General features: G+C 41.8%; 1 protein-coding gene across 6 annotated transcripts in view; it reads right to left on the reverse strand.

The window, feature by feature from the left end:
* The window catches only part of KIRREL3 (kirre like nephrin family adhesion molecule 3), a 594,169-nt gene that overhangs the window by 518,273 nt on the left and 61,791 nt on the right, over positions 1-14,105 (reverse strand). The gene's annotated exons all lie outside the window — the stretch shown is intronic.

Below are 14,105 nucleotides of genomic sequence, written 5' to 3' on the forward strand. Positions count from 1 at the left end.
AGAAAAGCAGCCAAGATTTCCAGTGCTTCTCCCCTCCTCCCTCTGTCCTCCTCCTCCTGAATCTTCAGCAGCATTCACAGAAGAACCAAGCATAGGAATGTGCTTTGATATCCACCCGGGGCTTTCCCACATTCTCAAAATCTCAAGAGTAGCTCTTCTTAGGTGTGGATGTGGAATGTGGAGAGACAGCACCATCCAAACAAGGCTGTCCAGGCAGGAGGTCCTGCACATCCACCTTGCAATTCACTTAGGCTTTGCCACTTTGGGGATCTACAGTTTTAAATAGCTTATGATGAAAGCTTATAACTTTTTCATTTATAAGTGGAGAATTTCAACGAGGAAACAAATAAAAAACCAATATTTGCTGAGTGCTCCTGTGCTTCTCCATGCTGGATGAAGGCTCCAAGACGGCGTCTCACAAGGAGTTCAGAATCTAATGTGCTCAAATCACACAAGTCATTGCCATAAGTGCTACAGTCAATGTATTTTTAAAAAGAGCCCAGAGAAGAGAAATTCACTCTGCATAGGAGCTTCACTGGCCTTGAGGATGTGCAGGGGTTTGCTAGGTAGAGAAGAGATGGGATAGATCCCACCAGTGGGAAGATCAGGAACAAAGCTCAGATATCTGGATGTGCACCCAGTGTTTAGGGAATGGTGGATGTGGGGCTAGAGCAGAGGTGGGGAAGAAATGAGGTGGTCAGAAATGAGGTGGAAAGGTTGACTGGGGCCAGATGTCCTTGGGCCTTGAAATCCTTCCTATTTCATCCTTTAGGCAATGGGCTGCGATTCCCAGACATAGGTCCAGAGGCTGGGATTGACCTGATCAGGGCTGGTTTTGAAAAGACAGCTCTGAAATTAGTGTAGGGAATGAACTTGAGAAAAGAGGCCCTGCAGGCGGACACTGTCATGAGCTGGAGGCTGAAGCCTGAGACCCCTATGTGGTGGCGAAAATCAGGGAAAAGGCAGGACTGGGGCTATTTCAGAAGTATTAGCCATGCTTGGGGGAGAGCAAGGTCTCAGTTAATGCAAAAGACCCTCACCTGCATGACTGGGTGGAAGAGGATGTGTTTTAATGGCCATAAGGAATAGAGTAGAAGTAGAGTTTTCTTTTTTTCTTTTTAATGTTGGTTTGTTGTGTTGATTGGTTTGGAGGCAGAAGAGATCACAAAGGAGAGGGAAGAATTAAGTTAAGTTTGTGGCACTTATGAGCTATGTAGATGGTGGTATCTAGTTTATTTCTCTGAGCTTAGGTAAAAGGTTAAGGCCAAACTATGGGCTTGGGAGCCATGAGCAAACCCATGATTGGTCAAACTATGAGAATGAATGGATGAAATAAGTTAACATGGACAGAAAGAGAGAGTAAAAGAAAAAAGAGAGAAAAATCAGAGATAGAAAGACAGAGGTCAAATTCAGATATACATACCCCTTAGGAGCTTTTCAAGGACGTGGGCAGGGAGCTGGGTTTACAGAGTGGAGAGGACACATATGCCAACTGTGACTGAGCGTGGTCAGAGGGAGGAGAAAAGGCACAAGAGAGCAAATCATCTCGCAAGCTAATGGAGAATAGAATTTTAAGGAGGACAGAGAGGTCAAAGTCTCCAGGAAGTCAAGTGACAAGATGTGGTCACAGCGTAGGGATGAGTCCCAGAGCCTCCTCCCAGGTCCAAAATGTAGCTAATGATCCGAATGAAATCTAGACAGGGAGTGAAGGCAGGGAAGGTACAGGCTTGTGGGTGCTGAGGGTGTGGACAGGAAGAGAGGCGGAGACTCAGAGTGAAGGGGAGAGGCCTTTTGTGTACAGAAAGAAGGAGGTCAGTTCCACACATGCTGCTGTCTGGAATGCAGAATTTTCTGACTTGCCTAAAAAGATCAAAACAAAACCTAAGAAGCAGAAAACAAATAAAAATAAGACACTAAAAACCAAAAGCCAAATAAGACCACGTGAAAGCAAACAGAACCTCCTCAAGCCAGAGAGGCCCCTGACCCAGTTTCGCAGCAGCAAGACCCAGAGCTCCATTCAGGAAGCAGGCTGCGGCAGTGAGTCGCCCAGGCCTAGAAACCAAAAATCCAGCCTGCCTGGAGTCCCCTTGGGTATGAAAGTTCCTGGAGAATCTATTCATGGCTTCCGATTTCCATTCATCAGGCTGCACATTTGCCTAAGAGCGATTCCACGCTAAACATAACTCAGCCCAGAAAAACGCTCCTCCGCGCTTTCTTTCCACTGCTGAATTTCAGCTTGGCTTAAGTAACACCATGTGACATAACACAAAGAGGTGAAACGAGAGCTCATAATTGCATCAGAGGGCTGTGGGGGAGCCACCCCACCCCCACCTCACCGATTCCTAAGTACACTTGAGGGAGGAGGAAGGAGGGGTGTGTAATTTGTTCATTTCTTATATTTTATGGAACACTTCACTTTGCTTTCAGCATAATTATTGTTGTACTTTTTGCTGATTCCCATTTGCGTGCTTAAAAAAAAAACTCTTCACTCCCCCCGCACACCTTTCTTGATGCATTAAAATTAATAACTCGTAACAGTGACCTAATTTGCTTTGAGTACTGTAACTCAGGGTTGTTGTATGTGTGTGTATTTTTTTTCTTTCCAGATCTGCTAAACCCTTGACATGTTACTGTGGTAACAGGAGCAACTTGGTAAGTTCATGAATGAACCTCATTGTGTTCTCCCAAGAAAGCCCTCTCTCCCACCATTCTTTGTGATGTTTGGAGCTCACCCTTGCCCGTTGTGCCTATATTCAAAGCATTGGAATTGGGCTGCTCCAGGCTGTCTCCAAATCCATGCTCAATCCCCATCATCTCACTGCCCTACTGCGGAGGTAGCTGCCAGTCTGCCCTTACCTTTCCTAAATGCTCCAGGGCTCTGCATCAGGAGGGTTCTCATTCTCTAAGAAAATGCACTTTCTTGGTTTAAATCTTCTGCCCTTCCCTGCCATGTCTGTTTGGGCCCTCAGCTAAGAAAGTCTGCTGAGATAGGAAATAGGTCACTGGATTGCTTCATCCCCCGGCTACCACCTCAGTCCAAGCCACCAGCTTCTTCCCCAATTGTCTCCCTGCATTCTGCCTGCTCCCCCAACCCCCTCCATATCCAGCACAGTTAGAGGGGTCTTACTAAATCAGGTATCTGGTTGTGTTACTGTCCTGCTCAGTGATCCCAGGATTGTGTCACTACCCCTGCACACAGCTGACCAGGCTCTTCAGGGTCTGCAGACATGGAGCTGTACTTGCCCCAAGGCCCATTGCATCCTCTGTACACGCTCCTCCTAGCTATCCTGAATGACCTGGAGTTGCTAGGCTATGCCACAGTCATTTTTCTGCATGCTTTCACATTCGGTTCCCTCTGCCAGAATTCCCCTATCCATCTCCCACTCTCATACAGGACAAGTGTAGACAGCACCTTCTCTCAGAAAGCTTTGGGCAGTTGGATACCCCACCTGTGAGTTTCCACAGGCCTCTGTGCTCATCTCAGCATGGAACTTATGTGCACTACCTGTGTTTGTCTGCTGGTCTTGCTGGCTTCCCCAATAAGCTCTTCGAGGGAAAGGCCTGTTTCTTGGACACTGTTGTTATCTCCAGAACCTATCGCAGTGTCTGACACATAGGATGTACTGAAATCAAGATTGAATGAATGAATGAATGGATAGACTGGAATCTATTACCTGCCTTTCCTCCCTCCCTCCATACATTCCTTCTTTCCTTCCTTCCTCCCTACCCCACCCTCCTTTCCTGTCAATCACTCCACAAGCATTCACTGCTGGTTATATGAAAGGGAAGGAGGATATAAAGATGGACTTTGTTGTCTTCCAGGAACCCATAGCATTGTGGCATCCAGACTTTGAGACAATCTTAAATATGTTCTTCTGAAGGCTCCCTTAAGTAAGCCCTCTTGGCTAGCCATCCTAGAGAATGAAGCTGTTTTATGTCCAAATCTACTTTCTAGTAGCAAGTATAAGAATGAGGGTTCCAAGTCCTAGTTGTCTAAATAATTTAAATATGGAATAGTGGCAGATACCCATATTCATTCTTCCTTACAGCATTCTGGGGAAGATTACCACCAGTTTATAGACAGTAGCAATGAGGCCAGGAAGGTGGATTCAATCCCCTTATGGCAAAGAGAAAAGATGGTGACAAATGATGCTAGTAACTGAGGCCTGCCAGCACCCAGGGAGCCCCACGACATGTGTTGCCTTCTCACCCCAACGGGAGTAGATGGATGAGGCATGCTCATACCAAGGAAGGCATAAGGATTTTATTTCCACAGCTACCTGGAGAAGAAAATTAATCATCACCCTCAGCAGACAGCAAGAAAAGAAGAGAAAGAATAAGAATGTATCAAGGAGGCTTGGTATTGATTTTGAAATCCTGGCTGACAACAAAATGATTTGAGTCCATTTCCATTTTGTGGCTGAAGCCTGGTGCATTCTTTGCCTCTGCCTGACCTCCCAGAGCAGAGTTCATCAAGAATACCCTCTGCTGACACTCCAGTCCTGATTCTCAAACAGCCTCTCACCTGTTTGTCTCCGACAAGCAAGGACATGCACGTGAAAGAAGCAATGTGGCTTCCTGGGTCTCCTCTGGAAGAGGGGGGCCCTATTTCAAGGCTGATTTCAAATAGTACATTTTATAAATCTGCTTAGCCTCACACAGGTATGAGCATCAACATTAGTATCCTTATGAAGATTTTCGGCCCACACAGAAAGGGCAAGGCTCAATGCATTGAACCCAGTAAGCAGCAGGTCCCTGCCTTGGATGGTCCCTGCTATAGCCACCCCCAGCAGGCTCTTCCAGCCAGGAACTGTGCTTCTGCTGTGAGTCCCAGTTCTTCGCATGGCCAGAATCCTAAGTAAGGGCAAAAGGCCTACGTATTTAATTTACTTGTAAGTGAACCGCTTCTATGTGTTAGAAAAAAATAAACTCAACCTACAAAATTGTAATTGCTTGAGATTTCACCTCCTGGCCACGTTTCTCTTCCTATGGAGTTATTAAAACCCACAGAATATGGTCTAATAATATATTAATAGTCAACATAAATAGATAACAGCTCACATAGCCATAATAGCCAATGCATGTTAAATAATGAGGGATTATTTAAAGGGCACTTCGTTGGAGAGAAGGAGGCACGGTAGTTAGAATCTGCAATTACTGCTGCAGTTGCAGATAAGCTCATGTACACAAGGCCTTCTTGGCTGTTCAACTGGCTACCTTGTGCCCCTGTTACTCCATCTGCATTTGGAAGGGGTGGGGTATCAGCCAGTCCCTGCTTAACAGAAAAAGACATTCAAATTAATTGGAAGGGAACAAACCATTTCTTCACAGGACAAAGGAAAAATGCTGTGTAGTTCAATTTCTCTGAAAGGAGCTCAACAATACTCCATCTCCTGTCCCACTATCAAAGTCCCTACCATCAAACCTGGGCATGTTTTTCTCATGGCAGTTTCTTTATCCTTACTCCTTGAAAAATAAGTGAGTGAGCCTAAGTTCATTGCAGCCTAATGAGGGACTCCCTGGTCCCTTCTGTCATTCTAGTCCCAATTTGTAAGCCCTTCCTCCTTCAAGTCATCACGTTATCTGCCTTAGGGGAATCTCCTTTATACTCTTTGCATGTTTTAAAGAATTTCAAATTCAATATCAGACGCTTGGCAACTAGATTGGAAGGAAAACAGAAGGAAAACTGTCTTTATTTGTAGATTATTTCGCATGTAAAAAAATCCCAAGGAATCTACAAAAAAATCCCAAGGAATCATAAAACCTAAAGTATAATAATAATAATAATAATAATAATAATAATAATAATAAAAGAAAAAAAAAGAAACATAAAAAAAATCACTAGAACTAATAAATGAGGTCAGCAAGGTCACAAGATCAATACACAAAAATTAATTTGGTTTCTACACACAAGAAATCATCCAAAAATGGAATTAAGAGATCAATTCCATTTACAATAGCATAAATAGCATTAAAATAATCAAATTCTAGAAAGGAGTTTAACAAAAGAAGTGAAATACTTGTACAATTCCCACCAAAAAGGAAAAAAACAAAAACAAAAACGTGGAGAGAAATTAAAGAAGTTCTAAATAAATGGAGAGACATTCCATTTTAATGGTTAAAAAATGTTAAGATGACAATTCTTCCCAAGTCATCTTTAGGTTAAATACAATTTCTATTAAAATCTCAACAGGCTTTTTTTCTCTCCTAAAATCGACAATCAAGTTCTAAGATTTACATGGAAATGCAAAGGATCTGGAAAAGACAAAAAAAATTGCAAAAGAACAAAGTTGGAGCATTTAAATTTCTTGGTTTTAAAACATAGTACAAAGTTACAGTAATCCACACAGTGTGGTGCTGACAAAACTATAGACATATGGACATATAGATCAATGAAGCAGAATTGAGAGCCCAGAATTAAGCTCTTATATTTATGGATTTTTTAAAGAAGGTACCAAGATAATTCAATGGAAGTCTTTTCAACAAATGGTTCTGAAACAACTAGACATTCACAGGCAAAAATATGAATTTAGACCCTGGCCTTATACCACAAGCACAAATTAACCCCAAATTGATATTGACATAAATGTAGAAGCTAAAACTACAAAAATTTTAAAAGAAAATATAGTAGAAAACCGCTGTGACTTTGGGTTTTTCTATACATACCAAAAGCACAATCCGTAGAATAACATGAAGAATGTGAACTTCATCAAAATTAAAAATTTCTGCATTTGAAAAGACAAATTAAGAAAATGAAAAGAGGAGCCACACACTGAGAGAAAATTCCATAAATCATATACTTGATAAATAACTTGTTGTAGAATGTATAAGAAACTCTTAAAATACATATGTAAGTAATGCCATTAAAAATGGATGAAAGTCAAGAGTATTAAAAGACAGATCAGAATGGAAGAAAACGTTTGCAAAAGTCATATCTGACAAAGGACTGATATCCAAAATATACAAAGAACTCTTAAAACTCAGCAATAAGAAAATGGCAACTTGATTTTAAAAATGAGCAAAAGACGGCCGGGCGCAGAGACTCATGCCTGTAATCTCAGCACTTTGGGAAGCCGAGGCGGACGGATCACGAGGTCAGGAGATCAAGGCCATCCTGGCTAACACAGTGAAACCCTGTGTCTACTAAAAATACAAAAAATAGCTGCATGTGGTGGCGGGTGCCTGTAGTCCCAGCTACTCTGGAGGAATGGCATGAACACCGGAGTCGGAGCTTGCAGTGAGCCAGGGTGACACCATTGCACTGCAGCTTCCAACTTGGGCCATAGAGTGAGACTCCATCTTAAAAAAAAAAAAAAAAAGAGCAAAAGACACCATCAAAGAGATACAAGCATGTCAAATATGCATATGAAAAAATGCTCAACATTATATGTCATGAGAGAATTTCAAATTAAAACAACAATAAGATACCACTACACACTTATTATAATGACCAAAATCCAGAACACAGGACAAGAGCAAATGCTGGCAAGGATGTGGAGCAACAGGCCCTCTCATTCACTGCTGCTGGGAAGGCAAAATGGCACAGCCACTTAGAAGACAGTGTGGCAGTTTAAAAAAAAAAAAAAAAAACAACGAAACATACTCTTACCATATGTTCCAGCAGTTATGCTCCTTGGTATTTATCCAAATTAGTTAAAAATGTAGGTCCACACAAAAACCTGCACACAGATGTTTATAGTATTTTCATTCACAATTGCCAACACTTGGAAGCAACCAAGATGACCTTCAGTAGGTGAATGGAAAAATAACCTGTGGTACATCCAGACAACTGGAATATTATTTGGTGCTAAAAAGAACCGAGCTATTAAGTCATAAAAGACATAGAGGAAACTGAAATGCTTATTACTAAGTGAAAGAAGCCAATCTGAAAAGGCTACACATACTATATGATTCCAACTAGATGATATTCTGGAAAAGACAAAATTATAGAAATAATACAAAAATTAGTGGTTGCCAGGGTTTGTGGGGAGGAAGAGATGAAAAGTAGGGCACAGAGGGTTTTTAGGGCAGTGAATCTATTCTATTTGATACTACGTGGTAGATGCACATCATTATACGTGTGTTCAGACCCATAAAATGTACCGCACTAAGAGTGAATCTTAGTGTTAATTATAAACTTCAGGTGGTAATGATGTGTCAACGGAGGTCCATCAGTTGTAACAAATGGGCCACTCTGGCTGGTGTGAGATATCAATACTGGGGGAGGCTGTGCCTTTGTCAGGAGCGGCGTCATATATGGGACCTCTGTACTTTCTGTTCAATCTCTTGTGAGCCTAAAGCTGCTCTAAAAATTAAATCTACGTTTTCAAAAATGGGCAAAAAATCTTCAAGAGACATTTCACCAAAGAAGATATACAAATAGCTAATAAACACATAAAAAACTGCTTAACATCATTAATCATTGGGGAAATACAAATTAAAACCACAATGAGATACCACTTCATACCCACTAGAATGGCTATAACAAAAAAGACAGAAATAACAGATGTTGGTAAGGATGTAAATAAACTGGAACCCTCAATACATTGCTGGTAGAAATGTTAAATGTTACAGCCACTTTGGAAAATAGTTTAGTAGTTTCTTAAAAACATAAATTTACCATATGATCCAGCAATTCCACTCCTAGATGTCTGCCCAAGAGAAATGAAAACATATGTCCACACAAAGACATGTACACAAATGTTCACGGCAGCATTATTCATAATAGCAACAAAGTGGAAAAAAATCTAAATGTCCATCGACTGGTAAAAGAATATACAAAATGTGGTATATCCATACAATAAAATACTATTCAGCAAAAAGAAAAAAAAAGCAAATGCATATTGATGCATGCTACAACACAGATGCACCTCAAAAACATACTAAGTGAAAACAACCAGATACAAAAGACCACAAATTGTAAAATTCCATTGATACGAAATGTCCAGAAAAGACAAATCTCTAGCAATAGAGTATAGAATCGTAGTTGCCCACAGCAGTGGGTGGGAATGCAGATGGTCTGCAAATGGGCATGAGGGATCACTTGGGAGAGACGGAATTGTTCTAAAACTAGATTGTAGTGATGTCTGAACAACTGTGTAAATTTACTAAAATTCATTCAATTGCAAAGTTAAAACAGTAAATGTGATGATGGTATGTAAATTATACCTCAATAAAGCTGTTAAGGAATAGCAGATGCTTATTAAGGATGTCAGGAGGGTACATGAATGGGGAGGGCACACACTAAGAACACTACCTATGATTAATTTAACATAACCCCATTACTGGTGAATGTGTCTTTCAGGAATACCTCCTGCTGTTGCTGTATTTATCTAGGACATAGCCTCACACTTACATCAAGCAGAGACAATTGAAGCCACCAAGTTCAATCCAAGCATCATCTCACTGGCAGAATGAAACAGGATAACCTCCAGCTTGGCCAGAAAGAGGATATGACCCGTCAACTAGTACTGAAACAACCACTGCCTTCCAAATGCCTCCCATTTATCTCAGTGTGGGTTAAAAGGCCTAAGCAATATAGTTATCACTTGCCAGTTGACTGGCCTCTCCTTTGTACAAGGGCTTGGATAAGGATAATAACTTGCTTTTGTAAAGCACTTACAAAGTGCCTTAACATACACTAGCTCATCTATTCTCATAGCAGCTCTATCAGCAGATGTGGCAGGCGCTCTTGGTTGACAGGCCCCGTCATTATCGCAGCTCCAGTCAAGGACATGTGAGCATATATTTCCTGGAGGAGCTTTGGAGAAAGCTTTTGCCTTACTGATACAACGAGACAGATATTTGGTCCCTTCCTCTTTTTCCTCCTCTGTGCCTGAAACAAGGATGACGCCATAAAAAAACAGCAGTCGGCCGGGCACGGTGGCTCACGCCTGTAATCCCAGCACTTTGGGAGGCCGAGGCGGGTGGATCACGAGGTCAGGAGATCGAGACCATCCTGGCTAACACAGTGAAACCCCACCTCTACTAAAAATACAAAAAATCAGCCGGGCGTGGTGGCGGGTGCCTGTAGTCCCAGCTGCTTGGGAGGCTGAGGCAGTGGTGTGAACTCAGGAGGCAGACCTTGCAGTGAGCAGGGATTGCACCACTGCACTCCAGCCTGGGCGACAGAGCGAGACTCCGTCTCAAAAAACAAAAAACCAAAAAAACCCACAGCAGTCATGTTGGTACTGCCAGGGGAGCAGTGGGTAGAAAGGGCCAAGAGAATCCCAAAGAGTCACAGAGAGGTTGCTTCTGACATGGGTCAACTGCTGGACCAACTCCGGCAGCATCTCCCTAGATGCCATGTTAAGAGAAACAAATGAATCCCTACTTGTTTATACCATTGTGGTTGAGTTTTCTGTTTGTTGTTGCCAAACCTATACCTACCTGGCAAAGTAGGAATTATTAGTCACACTTCACAGATGCAAAAACTTGTAAGTCTTTGAAAAACTCTGCAACCCATCAAACCAAGGTCAAAATGCCAGCAACTTGCACTCAGTTTCCTGAATTTAATAACAGAGTTAATAACAGCCACAACCACAAAAGCCACCTATTGGGTTCCAAGTGGTATCAAGGCTCTGATGACACTGGGCACTTGACTGGCATATTTTCTCTAATTCTTACAACTCTGCAGGCTGAGTGTTACTATCTCTATTTTATGGATGAGCACAGTAAGGCTAAGAAAGGTCAAGTAAATTGCTCAAGATCACATAGGTAGTAAGTGGTAGGGCCACCATTCTAAACTGGCATGTGTCTTGCCTGCTATGAAGAAAGCTTAAAGGAATAAAACATACTTCCTAGGATTAGGCAACCAGCTACTCTAGGTCTCCACTGATTAAAAACATTATGTATAGGAAATTAGCAGGGATGATTGCTAGTGGGAGTCAGGTTAGCTAGCCAAACTCATAATATTTGCTTGTGTGTTGCAACTGTCATACTCTAAACTGTAACATAAAGAAAGTTTCTAGACACAATTGTCTTTTCACTGTTTACAACCACTTTTGTATCTTATAGAAATAAAATAGAAAAAACACACACTGATTACAAGATGCACAGTGCCTACGAAAATCTCTACAGGAGATGTGAGATCAGCTTTTTTCCAGAGAGGGGGTAACAATTAAAACACCACTTTTTGTCAGCACCAGGCCTAAGGACAGCAGCCTGGAACCCAGAACAAGTAGGACGAGACAGGAGTCTCTAGGTAGAGGGTAAAGATCAGCCTAGGTGCCTGCCAGGGAAAAGGCTTCAGTGTGAGAAGGAAGCTCCTAGCCGAGCCCCACCCCGCCAGGCACACATAGTATGGACCCGCAGTGATGCCTGTTGTTATCAATGTATGGATAGTATTGGTAGTTTCTAGTAGACTTAAGCTGTCGTGGGGGGTCTGTGCATGTTGGATTGGACTTAGAGGAGGGTGGTAAAAACCAGTTCAGAGAAATTTGTAGATGTTAATTGCAAACTGCTGTCTCTTCACCAGAAGTAATCTCTCCCTTCCGAGGTGGGCAGCAACATCATCTATCTCCATCAGGTCCAATGGGTTGCTCCACCTTCAAGCGCTTAATTAGTTTTTCTTTCTGGATTCTCTGTCCTCCCCCATTGATGACGAATAATTGGTTCTCTTAAACATGGGGCATCAAGAACTGATGGAGAAGTCAGCATTTCTACTTTATACGAAACTGATATTATGGCAAATCTTATCACCATGAACGTAATAAATCTTCCTGCCAAGTTACCATCTTATGTCTCTCAGAGGTGTGTCTTCTTTCCCAAGGTCACTCTGGGCAACTTCAGTGAGTCACAGGGTCATACAGGGGCCTTGGGACAATCATTAGGAGAAACCCAGTACAATTAAAAATCTGATTAGTCTTTACTTCCTCTGACTTTTCACCACCTCCTCTATCCTACTCTACCAACCTTCAGACTCTTCTAGGTAGAGGCTTTCCCAGAGCCCATCTCTAGGGATAAAATGGACTCACTTAGCTCATTGAACAGATCATCAAATGCCCACTCCCCCAAGAAAAGAAGCAGTTTGGACTACAGGCAGGTCAGAATGCCCTAGCACTTACACAAACAGCCTTCTCTCAAAGGATTGTCAAACGTGCAACAAATCAGTGTTCTCTCATCAAAAGCATTATAACTCATTTAACATTGAGCCTATATCTTTTTAAGTATATCCTTTTTTTCTAGATTAGAAAAACAATGGTTGTGTCTTTTTCTTTTATTTCAGCAGGGTTCCAGATAATAAAAAGATTTATAATTAAGCCAGTAGATTTACTTATGCTATGCCACCCTAGATTATGAAAAAGTATAATTATATGCAATTAAAAAATGAACAGTATTTCTTACCCGAGTGAAGCTTTAAAAGTCATTACGAATCCATTAGCTCAGCAGACCTTACAAATGGCCTTCACTACTCTGGACTGCATTTAAATTTACAACAGAGAGAAGTAACTTTTCCTCATTTCCATGGGGTGTGTGTGTGTCTGTGGGTGCATGCATTTTCGCCCTCCTCAGCCATACCCAGAAGTGGACATTCATTTTTACATTCTAAGGCCATGTTCTTAGTATTGAACTTGACCACACAGCTCATAATGCTTTAGGAGCCTCCGGCTAGAAAACTGAGGAATGACCTCAGAATTCTTCTTCTTAGCCTTGTCCCTACCTCTTTACTCCTCTGTAAGCAGTAATTCTTTTTTCTTTTCTTTCTTTTGTTTTTCTTTTGGTGTTAACAGTATCACATGAGCCAAGATTGTCATGAAACTATTTGGATACTGTACTCTGGTTCCTTCATCTCCTCCAGCTGCATCAGCCTAAATTGTCCTAGTGAGTTCACTTATGTCTGGGTTACTGTAGATTCGGGTTTTGCTATTACTAGTTGTCTCACTTATCCAGATAATTACCTAGCTTGATAGAAGCTTAGTCTGTTGACTACCAGAAAACAACACATATGGGAGAATTGATCTAGATAATTCAGACACCATTCATGATTTTATTTCAGTTGAGCATTCATGTGTGACAAGAACTGGTAATTATTGAAAATTTCATCTGCATAAAAATACTAGATCTTACCCACAAGTCCATTTCCTCTTGTCTCTCAGTGTTAGACTCACCCTCAGCATCATTCTTGGCAGTGGCCCAGCAGTTATAGTAAAAACAAACAAACAAACAAAAAACTCTCCATTGTCTTTTATTTAACTGGCCAAAATTGCCACCTGATCTCTCCAGTCTCACAGTATTTGTCTGATGCTGTTAGAGCCTTCTCTGTAGTGGCTGCAAGTCTGCTAATAATCAGAATCACTTGGGAAGCAATTAAAAGTATATAGAGATGAGTCCTAACCCAGACTCACAATCAGAAATTCCAGAAGTGGAGCTCAGGAATCTGCATTTTAAAATCACTCACTAGGTGATTCTCAGGCAGCTAGCCTCGCATGGTGCATAAACTGACGTTGACATTCTGGCAGCCTAGACAATGGGTATACTCAGGTAAATAAGAGTGATGGTCTCTTCTCTGGTCATTTTTCTACTCTTACCTCTTCATCCTTTCTTAGTCTTCTGATTCAAGCCTGGATGAATAAGCATCCCCGGAACAGGACAAAATACTTACAACTCTCGCAGTCTTCCCAGAGTGGGCTGGACGAAGGGTGCTATCCCCAAGTCAGGGGCCGTGCCCTGGGGAGGATGGTAGGCCTCCAGGGATCTATCTCAGTGTAACTAACTGCTCAGTGGGCTCAAACTTGCCCTCTTATTTTCTAGTTTTTAGGTGTTCTGTTGTGCCCTTTATTCAATGCAAGCCATCAACAAGTTCCTTAAACATAATATACTGTGACACTCTAAAGTGCAAGACAATGTGACAAGGAGTATGCCAGTCTGAAAAGAACAAAGGACCAGGGTTCAGAAGAACTGGTCTTTAACAGCTTTGTCATTTTCCAGTGGTGTGGCCTTGCAGAAGTCACTTCAGTTTTCCAGGCTTTGGCTAGGCCAAAGAAAGGTTGGGGCAGGTGGTACCTTTCCAGCTCAAGTATTCTGGAATACAGAGTACTCCCATGAAGCCCTGCACATGTGGGAGCTTCATAGCTGTAATCAAGGTATTAATCTCTCTGAGCCTT

The sequence above is a fragment of the Pongo abelii genome, chromosome 9 (genome assembly GCF_028885655.2).
Source record: "Pongo abelii isolate AG06213 chromosome 9, NHGRI_mPonAbe1-v2.0_pri, whole genome shotgun sequence".
In the NCBI taxonomy this organism is placed as follows: domain Eukaryota; kingdom Metazoa; phylum Chordata; class Mammalia; order Primates; family Hominidae; genus Pongo; species Pongo abelii.